The sequence below is a fragment of the Vulpes vulpes genome, unplaced genomic scaffold, assembly GCF_048418805.1.
Source record: "Vulpes vulpes isolate BD-2025 unplaced genomic scaffold, VulVul3 Bu000000627, whole genome shotgun sequence".
Lineage (NCBI taxonomy): Eukaryota > Metazoa > Chordata > Mammalia > Carnivora > Canidae > Vulpes > Vulpes vulpes.
In genome coordinates, this window is record NW_027325667.1 from 45,346 (window position 1) to 58,928 (window position 13,583).

General features: G+C 37.4%; 1 long non-coding RNA gene across 2 annotated transcripts in view; it reads right to left on the reverse strand.

Moving 5' to 3' along the window:
• Positions 1 to 586: 586 nt before the first annotated feature.
• LOC140596345 (uncharacterized) overlaps positions 587 to 13,583 on the reverse strand; it is a 91,153-nt gene continuing 78,156 nt past the window's right edge. For both annotated transcript variants that reach the window (XR_011998374.1, XR_011998373.1), the window contains one exon: positions 587 to 3,087. This is a non-coding gene — a long non-coding RNA (uncharacterized lncRNA). The remainder of the gene's footprint in view (positions 3,088 to 13,583) is intronic.

Consider the following 13,583-nt stretch of genomic DNA (forward strand, 5'->3'; position numbering starts at 1 on the left):
GAAATCCCTGACTTTGGAAGGACAGATACCCTAACTGGAGTAATAGGTCATCTGGTCTGGATAACTTGTCTCCCTAAAAAAAAAAAAATCATTGGCCTGAACCAAACTATACAGAAATGCATTCCTATAATCCCAATGTGGAATACTTAGTGATTCAAGTAGAGTTATCTAGCCTCAATGTTTCCAGATAAAAATGGAAAACAATATGCATGGTGACCCTACCTGAATTATCGTATTAAAACTCTTCAAAAAAAAAGTTGAGCATAGTGTGTAAAAATTCCACAGAAATGACAGTTTTAGAAGACCTCAGAGGTCACCTTAATTTTCTCATGCTCTCAAATTCCATTTTGTAAAAAGATAGGACATTAATTAATCTTTGGTAATAGAAGTTACCTAGGACCTTGCCACTCATAGTGACCTGAGGATCAGCAACATCAACACCACCCAGGAACTTGTCAGAAATGCAGAACTTCCAACCCCACCCCAGATCGATTGGGTCAGAACTTGTATATTTAACAGGGTTCCGGAGGTTCCTTTGCACATTGAACTTGGAGAAGCACTAAACCAAGAGAATCCACAAACTATCTGTGTGAAGGGCCAGTTGTTGTCTTTATTCACAGCTCTTTAGAGAAATAGAACCAACAGGGTGTGTGTGTGTGTGTGTGTGTGTGTGTGTACACGCCTGTGTGTAAAGAGATCTATTATAGGGAATTGGTTCATACAATTACGGAGACAGGCAAGTCCCAAGTTTTGCAGGGTAAGTTAACAAGTGAAGACTCATGGTTAGGTCCAGCCCAGGAGCCCATGGTTGAGTCCCAGTCCAAGACTAAGGTCTGAGAAACAGGAGACCTAGTGGAGTAGTTACCATCCAAAGACTGGCAGCCTTGAGACCCAATATTTCAGTCCAAGTCAAAGCAGGAAAAAAAAAAACCCTAAAAACAAAAAACAAATATCCCAGTTCAAATGCAATCAGGCAGAAAGAATTCTCTCTTATCTGGGGTAGGGGAGGGTCAGCTTTTTTGGTCTATTCATGCCCTCAACTGATTGGATGGGGCCCACACTTTAAAGAGAGCAATCTGCTTTATCCGATCTACTGATTTAAATGTTAATGTCAATAAATAAATAAATAAATAAATAAATAAATAAATAAATGTTAAAGTTACCCCAAAACACCCTCACAGACACACCCAGAATGATGTTTGACCAAATCTTTGGTCACCTTGTGGCCCAATCAAATTAACACATAAAATTAACCATAGTAATGTTTAACCACTATCCCGTCCTACCTCCCTTCCCTTATCTTTTTTCATGAATTATTAATTGCAGGGACAGAAGTGTTGGTTATACAGAACCCACTGGCACAGGCTTGCACGCAATCTTATTTTACATTAAAATAATATGTTAGCCCAGAGTCTTTTGGGCCTCTAGAACTGAGCCAAGTTTCCTGCCACTTTGTGATAGGGAACACTTTTCCTCCAATATCCAATAACACGTTCATCACTTCCAGCTGAGACCTCACCAGAAGAACCTTTAACATTCACATCTACAGCAACATTCTGTTCATGACAGCATATGCATTCTCTCAGATGATAGAAGCTTTCTCTGCAGTCTCCCCATTTCTTCCTGAGTCTTCACCAAAATTATCTTTAATGTCTATATTTCTACCAATCATCTTATCAAGACAATCTAGGCTTTTTCTATCACATATCTTCAAAATTCTTCTAGCCTCTGCCATAACCCAATTCCAAAGCCACGTCTACATTTTTAGGCATTTATTACAGCATCACCCCTCTTTCACTACCAAAATCTGTATCAGTCAGGGTTTTCCAGGGATTTATTTTAAGGAATTAGGGGGCTGGCACATCTAAAACCCAGCGTGGGCTGGAAGCCCAAGCGGGAGTTGGTGTTGTTTCTTGTCTTGAGTCCAAAATGTGCAGTGCAGGCGAGCAGGCTGGGAACTCAAGCAGGAGTTAAGGCTGCAGTCTTGAGCAGAATTTCTTCTTCTCTAGAAACTTCAGTTTCTGCTCTTAAGACCTTCAACTGGTTGGGTGAGACCCACTCACATTATCAATTATGATCACTTGTACTTAGCCAATTGATTCTGTATGTTAACCACACCTGCAAAATAACCTCATGCCTGGATTAGTGTTTGGTTAGATAACTAGATACGATAGCCTAGCCAAGGAGACACATAAAAATAACCATTGAGACTGCCCACCACTACTTTAGACCTCTGATACTCCTAATTGCTACCTTGATCTTCTTTATCTCTTTAATTATTTTTGCCACAGCACTTAACATCTTCTAACATTTTATACAATTTACTTATTTATTATGTAATTTATTGTATGCCTCTCCCTCTTAAATTTACATAGGGAAAGGAATCTTTTCTGTTTTGTTCACTGATATAGTCCAAATACCTAGAACAGTGTCTGGCACTTAATAAATACATGTTGAATGAATTAATCCAGGTTTTGCCACTTACTAGAAAGTAACAACCAATGGATAAATTATTTAACCTCAGTGACCAATTAAAGCAAATGAACAAATAAGAATTTTTCTCTTAAGATTGTCATAGGACAAAGCAAGAAAACGTTTATAAAATGTCAGTAAATGGTATTGATTATTGTGATCTCCTCCAGTTGTTCATTCAGCAAATACTTACAAAGACCTACTATGTGTTGGGTACTGGGCACCAAAGGTACCACAGAGTGTAACAAAACCCCTGCCTTCTTGGAACTTACTGTCTTGTGTGAAAATAAGACCATAAAGATGCTCTCTGCCCTGGAGAGGAAGTTTCTACATTTTTATTACAACCCATGGCTCTACTATAAGGTCAGTGTCATGGGCAATCAGAGGTTCTTGCACAGTGGATTGCCTCAAGGCCATGGTGGGTGTCTACTTCAAACCTCAGCTCTTCTTCAACTGTCAAATCCTTTGCCACACAGGCCTTGCATCTGCGCAGTAGAAATAACACTTGGGCTTTGTGATCAGATGACAAATCTTGCAAATATGGAGGATCAGGGTAATTAGCATCGCATCTGACGCCTCCTCTTCTTCATTCAGGGTAAGATATTTCTTGTGTGACTGAAAGAAAAGGAGGAAAAATCATTGAGATGGGATCAGAGAGAGCTTTCCAGGCCAGTCTAGCCTGAATGGTACTAGTTCTATGGCAATTACTGCTCTACTGATGATACTAATGATCATAAACTATGTAGCAAACAGCCTTGTGATGATTTCTCTGATCCTCCAAGCCTAGAAGCAGATTCAGGTGTCTGGGTGTAGGGATGCGGGCAAACCCTGAGGAACTGCTGAGGACAAGGCATTCCCAGAGCAGTGGCTCTCAACATTGGCTGCACTTTGGGATCATCTGGAGAGCTTTTAAAATTCCCAATGTCCAGGTTGCAAATAAGTCAGAATCTCCAGAGGTGGGATCCAGGCGTCAATTCTTTTTAAAGCTTCCCAGGGAAGCTTTCAAAATGTGGTTGAGATTCAGAACTACGCCCTTAAAGGCTTCAGTTCCCGCTTAGAACAGTGCTAAAGCTTCAGCATTCCTGCATCACTTGAGGATCTTGCTAATGGTGCAGACTCTGGCTCAGTAGCTCTGGTGCTGAGATTCTACATTTCTAAGAAGTTCCCAAGTAGATTATGAGGCTGCTAGTCAGCAATGACATTTTCAGTAGCAGGCGCCTAGTCATATCTGATCCAAAATAGACCCTAGAGGCTTGGGGTAGTTTTGAAACTAATACGGGAGTTGGTATTGACTCTATAGAGAGTGGAATGGCACCAAAGTCATAAAGAAATGGGTTTATACAAGAACCTTCTTAAGCCATACCCACGGGCCTGAAGCATGCGAGCTAGCATTGTGCTGAGGTGGACATAGTGGTATTTAGGAATGTGGTTCCCAGAGTTAAATTGCTTGAATTCAAACCCTGGTTCCCCCCACTTCCAGCTGTGTGATCTTTAGTAAGTCACTTATCCTTTTATGCCTCAGTTTCTCCATCTGTAAAACGGGGATGTTTGCAATGCCTACCTCATAGTCTTCTTATAAACATTAAATGAGTCAATAACAATAAAACCCTTAGAAGCGTGGCTGGAAAACAGTAAGTTCTCCTTAATTGTTAGCTATTGTCATTATTAAAATGAAAAGATGTAGGGTTTTGAGTCAAGACAGTCATGGGTTCAAATCCTAGCTTAGCCACGTAACAACTCTATGCCTTGATTTTGTTATCTGTGTATCACAGCAATGATGCCTTCTCTACAGACTTATTGAAAGGGTCCAAATAATATGTGTAAAACACATAGTACATAGCAGGTGCTATGATCTGAATGTTCGTGTCTGTCTAAAATTCATATGTTGAAATCCTAACCCTCACTGTGATGGTACTGGGATGTGATTAAGTCATGAGGGGAGAGCCATCATGGGTGGAATTAGTGCCTTTATAAGAGACCCCACTGGGCTCCCTGGCCCCTTCCACCATGTGAGGATACAACGAGTGGTCTGCAACTCCAAAGACAGGCCCTCACTGGACCCTGATCTCAGACTTCCAGCCCCCAGAAGCATGAGAAATAAATTTCTGTTTACAAGGCCCCAGTCTGTGGCATTACTGGACTAAGACAATAGGCGCCAGTGAGTGCCAGTTGCTGCTGAAGGGTCAAGCCCAAGCTTGACTGCAGGAGCAGGGGGCTCACTGGCTGTGTGACTAGAAGGAGGTCGCTACCTCTCTAAGTCCCCATTTCGGCATCCATAATATGGGGATGACAGCAGGGAGGTTGGGAGGAGAGAGGAGTACGCATGAACACGCTTAGTATACCAGAAGCTCAAAAACACAAATATAAGCTTTTCCTATTGTGAAAGGATCCCTCCCCTACCCCCAAAGTATGTATGTAGATTTTCTATACTGTGTAACTAAAGGTATATGTCTAAGATCAGTGAATGGTGTACATAGGTAACTATTGATTTATATAGAAAGATAAAATCTGGACACCTGGAGAAGAGACCTTTCTTTTTTCCAGCAAGAACAAACTGTGTGGGATTTGTATGGTGTCTCATTGAGGAAGAGAAGATTTTATTCTGCTGTTTACTTATAACAGTGACAAATGGTGGCTAGAAGGAAAAGCAAAGTATGTAATCAATCTTAAAAGCTTTGTGTTTTTCTGAGAAAAAAAAAGAAAACAACAACAACAACAAAAAAAACCCAAACAAAACCTAAAGAAGGACAAAGTGAAGGTTATAATTTAAGAGAAAAAAAATGTCTCTTGTTTCTGCTATTAATGATGATGATGGTGATAGTGATAATGACATCGGTGATAATACAAGCAATGAAAACTGCCATTCCTAATCTTTAAAAGGACACTACACGTTAGATATTATCATCAAAGTCTCATAGGTGAGGATATTTGAGGTTTACAGAGGACAAAAAAAATGGCCTAAATTGACACTTCTGAAAACTGACAGAATAATAAACAAATCCAGTTTAGTCTCTTTGAAGTCTAAGGCCTTCTTGGACTTCATGCTGCTCATCCTGAAGACACTCAGTGTCAGTGGTAGTCATGTGTGGTTCAATTGTTTATTTTCTGTATTTGCAATTATATAGAAAGTCCAATTTCTAAAATCCTTCCTCAAAAGTGCTTGGAACTTGTATTTTCACTCTTTAAAAAAGAAAAAGAATTTGATGTTTTAAAGCACAAATATAACTCTATTCTAGTGTGGACATATTCAAAAAAGCTGAAACATAGTATGAACATTCAAAGTATAGCAAAATTTGTCTCATTAAAAAAAGATAAACCATATAGTCAACCAAACAGCAGCTCCTGTCACATGACTAAAATTATAAGGCTCAACAAAATTCATAAAAGTATGAGTACATTCATTTAAGCAAAGGCCACACATCTAAGCTCAGACCCTTTTACTGGCATTATTGTGATTCTAACATGTGCTGGTTTGATTCTTGCCCAAGAAAAGACATTAATAGCATGAGATTCGGAGTCACATAAACATGGGGCAAATCCCAGATTTGCCAATAGCCACATGGCTTTATATTTAACTTTTTAATACTCTATTTTTTATAGCACGAGATTAACTAGATTGGACCTCATAGTGTTACTGTGCACAGTAAATTAATAAGGTACTATATAAGTGGACATATTATCATCCTCGATCTTGATGTTAAAAGAGCACTAACCTTGGTTTAGAATATGACCAGATGAGATTGCTTTTTGGTGATTCTCATTCATTTACTGAACTTTATCTGAAATCAGATCATTTGCCTTGTTCTTTGCTAGGCACTGATATGGAAGAGGAATAAAATACACACTCTCTCTCTCCTGGGTCCCACTTCTTTGTCATCCTTGCTCCCAAGCTTCCTACTGGCTTGAGATTTAACTGAAGTTTAAGAGCTCAGAATATCCAAAGACCTGTTTGAGATTAAGACTCTTTTTCTTCTCCTTCTTACAGTCTAAAAACTTTAAAATGGGGATGAGCATGATCCTATTTAAAAAATCATTGTGACCACTCTAAATGAGAAGTGGGGAGAATGCCTGTGGATGCACATACATCAGGAAAGACTCCAAGGCAGGAGTCCAAGGAAGACATTACAGTAGGCTTAGCAAAGTCACTGGCTGGTGGAGATGGAGAGAAGATGATGGACTTGAAATAGAGAAGCAAGGTAACACTGAAAGATCCAATAGTTTAGATATGTTAGCACAAGTAGAGGGAAGAAAATGAGGATGGATTAATATTGATTTGGGGAAGAGGGACTAGGGGTAAACTAGTCTTGCATGGGAAAACCAAGAGATCAGCTTAGGATATACTGAATTTGAGATGCTTATGACATATACCAAGCACAGATGTCAATCCAGTGTTGGCTAGAAGAAAGTGGAATCCCTAAGAAACGTTTACATTGAGGTATAAATTTTGGAATTCTTATTAGGCAGATAGGTTAAATCAATGTAAAAAATTTAAAAGGCATGGTACCAGCCCTTCAGAAAATTCTGTGCATCAACGTGAAATAAAGAAGAGGGTAATGTGTGGGATATACCTAGCAGAATGCCCAGTACATATTTAAGTGTAAATAAAAATTTTTTAATAATAATAATTTAGAATTATAGCTGTGCTCAGATAACCATATGAGTATTACGCCAAAAGTAAAGGCTAGATATATCTCAGATACTTTTTTTAAAAAATTTTTTATTTATTTATGATAGTCACACAGAGAGAGAGAGAGAGAGATGCAGAGACACAGGCAGAGGGAGAAGCAGGCCCATGCACCAGGAGCCCGACATGGGATTCGATCCCGGGTCTCCAGGACCGCGCCCTGGGCCAAATGCAGGCGCTAAACCGCTGCGCCACCCAGGGATCCCATATCTCAGCTACTTGAACCATTTGTAGTTACCCCCACTGAGTTACAGTTATGTTTGTAGAGTGCATTAATGATTCTATTGATCTACTAGTTAATTTTTTTTCCATTTATCTTCTAATTAAGTTTTGACTTATGTTAATTTCCCCATCTTTTATTTCCTGGATATTGGTTACTTGCACTTTGTACTGCTTTTACTACCTACACCACAATAGAGTTTTCTGAGCCAAATACCTCTCTTTGTGATTTAGCTGAGCAACAGAAGGCCGAGAACATTGCAATGATGCTAAATATATGGGGTGACCTTCAGTTTCCTTCTTCCTCTACTCTTCTGATCCAGCACTCTGAATGTTTTCATTTGGAATGTAAATCTACTTTTCAACAAAGGCGACTTTGATTAAGTTCTCTAAGTTCTTGGGTAAAATTTCAGCCAACCCTCAAGGTCTTTGGTAAATTTTTACATTATTTAGTTTCTCAGTTGTCTTCAGCTTTACTAAAAGCAAAATCCTTATGAATTGTATTTTCCTGGATGGGGTACTCTTTGTCATTTGCTCTTCATTTTTGTACCTACATTTTAAGCCTAGGTACTTCCCCCTACCCTGCATTTTTTTTAATAAGATAAAGAATATTTAGAAGAAGAGTATTTATTTTGCTAAGTCTGTGAATGAAAAAACATAATTGATGTTCAGAATCGTATTATTGCCCATAATTTCTAGATCTATTCATTATTGTCCTATTTGAAGATATTTCTGTCATATTTTAAATTGCATGACTGACAGAGAAACTTGGATATAACAGAATTTTCTGATGCTGAATATAGATGACATGGAGCACTTGCTCAGAGGTCTTAGAACACAGATGTCTAAGCTGTTATCTTGGGCCAAATCCTCACTTACTTTGCCAAAAGCACATATCAATTAAATGGAGTCAGAACTTTCTGCAATATTACATTCACATTCTGGCTCGCTGAATACATCAGCATTAACATTTTTGGGTTGGTTTATGTTTTTCCTTTTGAATTATCTAGGCATCCTGTCACTCATTGTTTTTTGTTTGTTTGTTTTTATTGATTTTATCTATCTTTTAAAACTAACACAACTTTTTCATACATCCCAGAGTTTACTTTAGTCCACCCTTAAATAAACTCATAAAATTTGAAAATAAAAACCTTAAGTTATAGTGATACAATAATGGTTTGAGAGAAATAAGGAATGGTATAAAGAATTCTTTACTCAAGTCATACTGAAATGGTTCTGTGCTTTTTCATTGCATAATTTGGTGAGCTTGGGCAAAGTTTTTAAAAATATATTTTTATTGTTTTATTGATTAGTTTATTTATTTAAGGATTTTGTTTATTCATTTGAGAGAGAGAGAGCAGAGCAGGGAGAGGGGCAGAGGAAGAGGGACAAACAGATTCCCTGCTGAGCAGGGATCCCCAAGGACAGGGAATCCCAGGACTCTGAGATCATGACCTGAGCCGAAGTCTGATGCTTAAGCAACTGAGCCACCCTGGTGCCCCTTGGATGTATTTCTATTAAAACCTGGTAACTTTTTGTTTATTCAGTTTTTGATTGCTTCATTCCAGCTTCTTTCTAGCATGGGCTATGTCTCCTAGATTCCTCTATAGCTAGGATTTTTAGAAAGACTATGTTCTACTAGGCAGATATACACGTGAAACGTGGAGAAGGTGAGAAGCATTAGTCTGGGGAGACCAAGACTTCTGGAAAACATGTCACCAAACTAATTCTAAATCTAGACGTGGTGGCAGTGATTTCTTGATGTGGCCACTTTCTAATCACCACATGATTATGTGGTCTAAAGCATGGGTTAGCAGCATCTCTTTTATCAGATATATGATGATATATATTATGTATATATATGATAATCCTTAATGAATCCCTTCTTACTCTATGTCACCAGAATAGATTGTGTTTCCACAACAACTAGCCATACAGTAATGGCTTATATATGATGAAAAAATAAAACCCTTGGTTTATTTGAACCACTGTTTCTTGTTTGTTGTGAGGGCAGGTTTTGTTACTCGAGTTTCATTTTATAATTTAAAAAAGTTCCATCAAAGAATAGAATAAGAATAGAACTTGCCACGTGGATTTGATTCAAGGAACAAGTGGTGAGATGGATATTAAAAACCAGACATGGGGGATCCCTGGGCTCAGCAGTTCGGCGCCTGCCTTTGGCCCAGGGCCTGATCTTGGAGTCCCGGATGGCGTCCCACGTCGGGCTCCCTGCATGGAGCCTGCTTCTCCTCTGCCTGTGTCTCTGCCTCTCTCTCTCTCTGTCTGTCTGTCTATCATGAATAAATAAATAAAATCTTAAAAAAAAAACCCAGACATAGCAGAATAAAAAGCTAGTGACACTTGTTACAATGGTAAAATATTTGGTACACTGTCACCTAATGTACCTTTGAAAGCAAACCATGTTACCAATGGAACTGAAAAAAAAATTCAAAATGTTGAGTTAGCCAATTTCTCTCTGTCAATATCTTCAGTACTGCAGGCGCCACTCATTTATTAGAAAGATCACCACTTCCTTACCACAGTGTAGTGTCACCTTCTGTTACATCAAGGGACTACATACGTGTAGGTTTGCTAGGTGTTTGCTTTTCTGTTCCGTTGTTTTATTAAGTGTATTTTATTGCCAGTACTACAGTCTTAATTATTGTAGCTTTGTAAGTTTTTTTTTTAATGTGGTAGTATTTATTCTCTTTTAAGATTATTATATTATATTGGGCCTACCTATTTCCATATAAACATTAGATTCAAATTTTTAATTTCCAGAATTCACTCATTCACTCATAAATTTTATAAAAGAGTTTTTCTAGACATTTTAACAGAATAAAGAATTGCTCTTCTGTCTCTATTTTTCTAAGGTTTTAAAAAATGATACATGGGTCCAGAATTTTTATTAAGATCCTGCATTAAAATGATCATATATTTTTCTTCTTCTTTATTCCATTAATGTAATGCAGTAGGCAGAAAAATGGTACAACCGGAAACTATAAATATGCTGTTACATGGCTAAAGAGACGTTGCAGCTATAAGTAAGGTTATTTACCTTAAAATAGAGAGGATTATCCAGATCATCTCTATCTGACACATGAACCCTTAAATGCAGAGAACGTTCTCTGGCTGGGAAAGTAAGAAAGGATCACCCTGTCATTTCCTGAGGGTGGCCGTGTTAAAGCATGAAGAGCCCCAGAAGTCTCTAGTACTAGGTGCTGGTTGATGTCAGTGGGGAAACAGGATGGTAGTTCTCCAACTGCAAAGAACTGAATTCACTCAAGAGCTAGAATGGGCTTGGAAGTGGATTCATCTCTAGAGCCTCTAGGCTCTCTATTATAATGTCAAATATTATAATATTAGCCTTGATACCTGCCAAGCGGAGGACTCAGATGAGCTGCACTGTACCCGCCCTTTTGACACAGAACTACAAAATTATAAATCTGTATTGTTTTACACCACTAATTTTGTCATGATTATTATGACTGCAGAAGAAAACATGTAGAGAAATAAATTAACTGATTTTTAAAATATTAAACCAAACTTACATTCCTGAAATGATTTCTGGAATGAATAATTATTCATTATGTATTATCCTTTATATGTATTGATGGGTTTGATTTGCTAATATTTTGTAATTTTTTATTTTTACTCATACAAGAGATTGATCTATAATTTTCTTTCTTTTTTTGTTAACATTTTTGTCAAATTTTGATATTAAGGTTATACTGCTCCCATAAAATGAGTTGAGTAGTTTGAAAGTGTTCCCAACTTTTTTATTCTCTGTACAGTTTCTATTAGATTGTATTTTTTTCTTTCTTATTTGTGTAGAGGATTTCACAAATGAAGCCATTGTGCTATGGGGAGTTCCTTTGTAGAAAGAGTTTTGATAACAAATTCAATTTCTTTAATTGATGTAGAATATACAGTTGTTTTATTTCTTTTGTGTCTAGATAAGTTTTTTTATTAATTGCCAATTTTACCTACATTTTCAAATAGAATTACATTAAGTTGAATCTTTAAATTTTAAATTTTGGAGGATCTCCCATTTTCCATCCTTGAAATGGGCTAATTTTTGCTTTCTCTATTTTCTTTTATTTGTTTTCCTAAGTACTAATCCATGTTATGGCTAATTTTGAAGAATATACTATCACCCTTGTTAATTTCTCCTATTGTGTGTTGTGTTACATTTCATTAATTTCTTCTTTCATCTGAATTATTTATTTTACCCCACCTTCTTTTGATTTAAATTGATGTTCTTTTCTGAGATGGACACTTAGCTCATTGATTATCAGCCTTTTTTCTTGTCTAACATATTAATTTATGGCTAAAAATTTATTTTAAATGTGGCTTTCTTTATATCACACATTTTAATATGTACATTATACAGAAAGGGACATTCTTGGATTCTCTGCAATAAATTGTGGTGACTCTGCAGGACTGAATCACTTCCCTGGAAGAAGAGTATAGTGGCCTGAGTGCTAAATGGAACTCAAGTGCTAGACTCCTAGCCATTATGTCAGCAATCCAGAAAGATATATTGTGACTGCATTTTCCCATTAGAATAAATACAACAATGTGCTGTCAACCAGAGACTAGAAAAAGGACTTGCAAACATTTGTTCAGCAGAAATGAGATGCAGAAAGGGAATTTAGGAAGCCAAGAGGCAAATTCCTGACAAATATGGTCCTTGTAGGTAGTCATGTTCACCTAGCCCTGGAAAACCCGTGTCAGACTGAGGTCCAGGTAGAGACTGGACATCATTTGTACCAGTGCCTTATGTGACAAAACTGCAGCTACCTCCCAATTCATCTGCATGTCTGAATCTGAGTGTTATACACCCAGAAAGATGCTTTGGTACTTGATTTGTTTGTGACAAAAAAAAAAAAAAAAAGTACCTGTTGGCTGCTTTTCTTCACAATCTCTTTTTCCTCCCTGGATATTTGCATGTTAGGATAGAGGATGAATTGGTTTTAGGACAGGAAAGGAATGCAATGCTAGGACTAATGTGCAGACATGAATTTATCATGAAGTTATTAAAGCTTAAAGGATTTCACTTAAGAGAGCATCCTGGTAGTATATTCACAAGGTCTTTTGTTTTTGGAAAAAAATTTTTTAAAGAAGATATTTAATCACAGTTTTAAAAGCTTTATGAATACCACTATCACAAGAGAAGTATCTGTTGACTTCCTAACTTACCTATATTTTTTTATCCTTTTGACTTCATACTCTAGATTTATCCCTGCTAAAGTATATGATTTTCTAGAAGCTATGGTATCTCCATCCAAGAAAGCTTTGCACTAAGATCCAAGCAGAATTTCAAATACTTCATCAAGAGAAGATGATACAGTTTTAGGTAAATTATGAGTAATATCTTTGAATACGCAGTGTCTTTAGCCAGGGCCCTGCCAAGATTAGCAAGAGAGAAAGTGAGACAGATTGACATTTATTAACATGTTCATCATGTCCCTTATTATTTGCCTTCCCCACCTCCACCCTTAGTGAAGGAGCTTTACCTACACAGCAGCCACTCCTCCCACCCCAACAAAAACCTTGAAAATAACCTTTAAATGTAATAAATTTGGGGACCTCAGTATTGTCCTCTTGCTATTGTCTCCATTGCTATTCCTTTAATAGTTCTCCATTGACACTTGTACATGTGGTAAGCCAGGATGACTTTTGCCTAGGGAAGTCAAATGCACACTAACTTAAATTTCAGAACTAATACAATGGGAGATTCACAAAGGCAAAGTGAACCTCTTACTTTTGGCCTAAAGTGTGAGAGGCTGGCTACATATTCATTACAAGCTTATCTTCTATATGACTTTGTCTTTATATGACCAGTCCTCTGTTTTATCTTTCTAAGTCACAGTTGAATAATGATGAGGCACGTCAGATATCTGGTTACCATGTACCCTTCTCAAGTCCATTCTATTCTCATACCTTCTCAATTGGAGAATAGCATGATTGTAGGACTAAAGCATACAGGGCTTTCAGACTCTGTGAAGGTAAGTAAATATTAACACATATTGTCTTTGATAAACATGCAAGTTGAATGTGTGCTGTTACATGTAATCTTAATATCCATGGAAAATTAACCAGATTCCATTTTTTGGTCCTAGCAAAAGATATTTAGTCTATTTCCAAACCCTACCCCCCAACAAAAGAAAAGCAAAGGAGAAGAAATATGTGAATATAAGACATG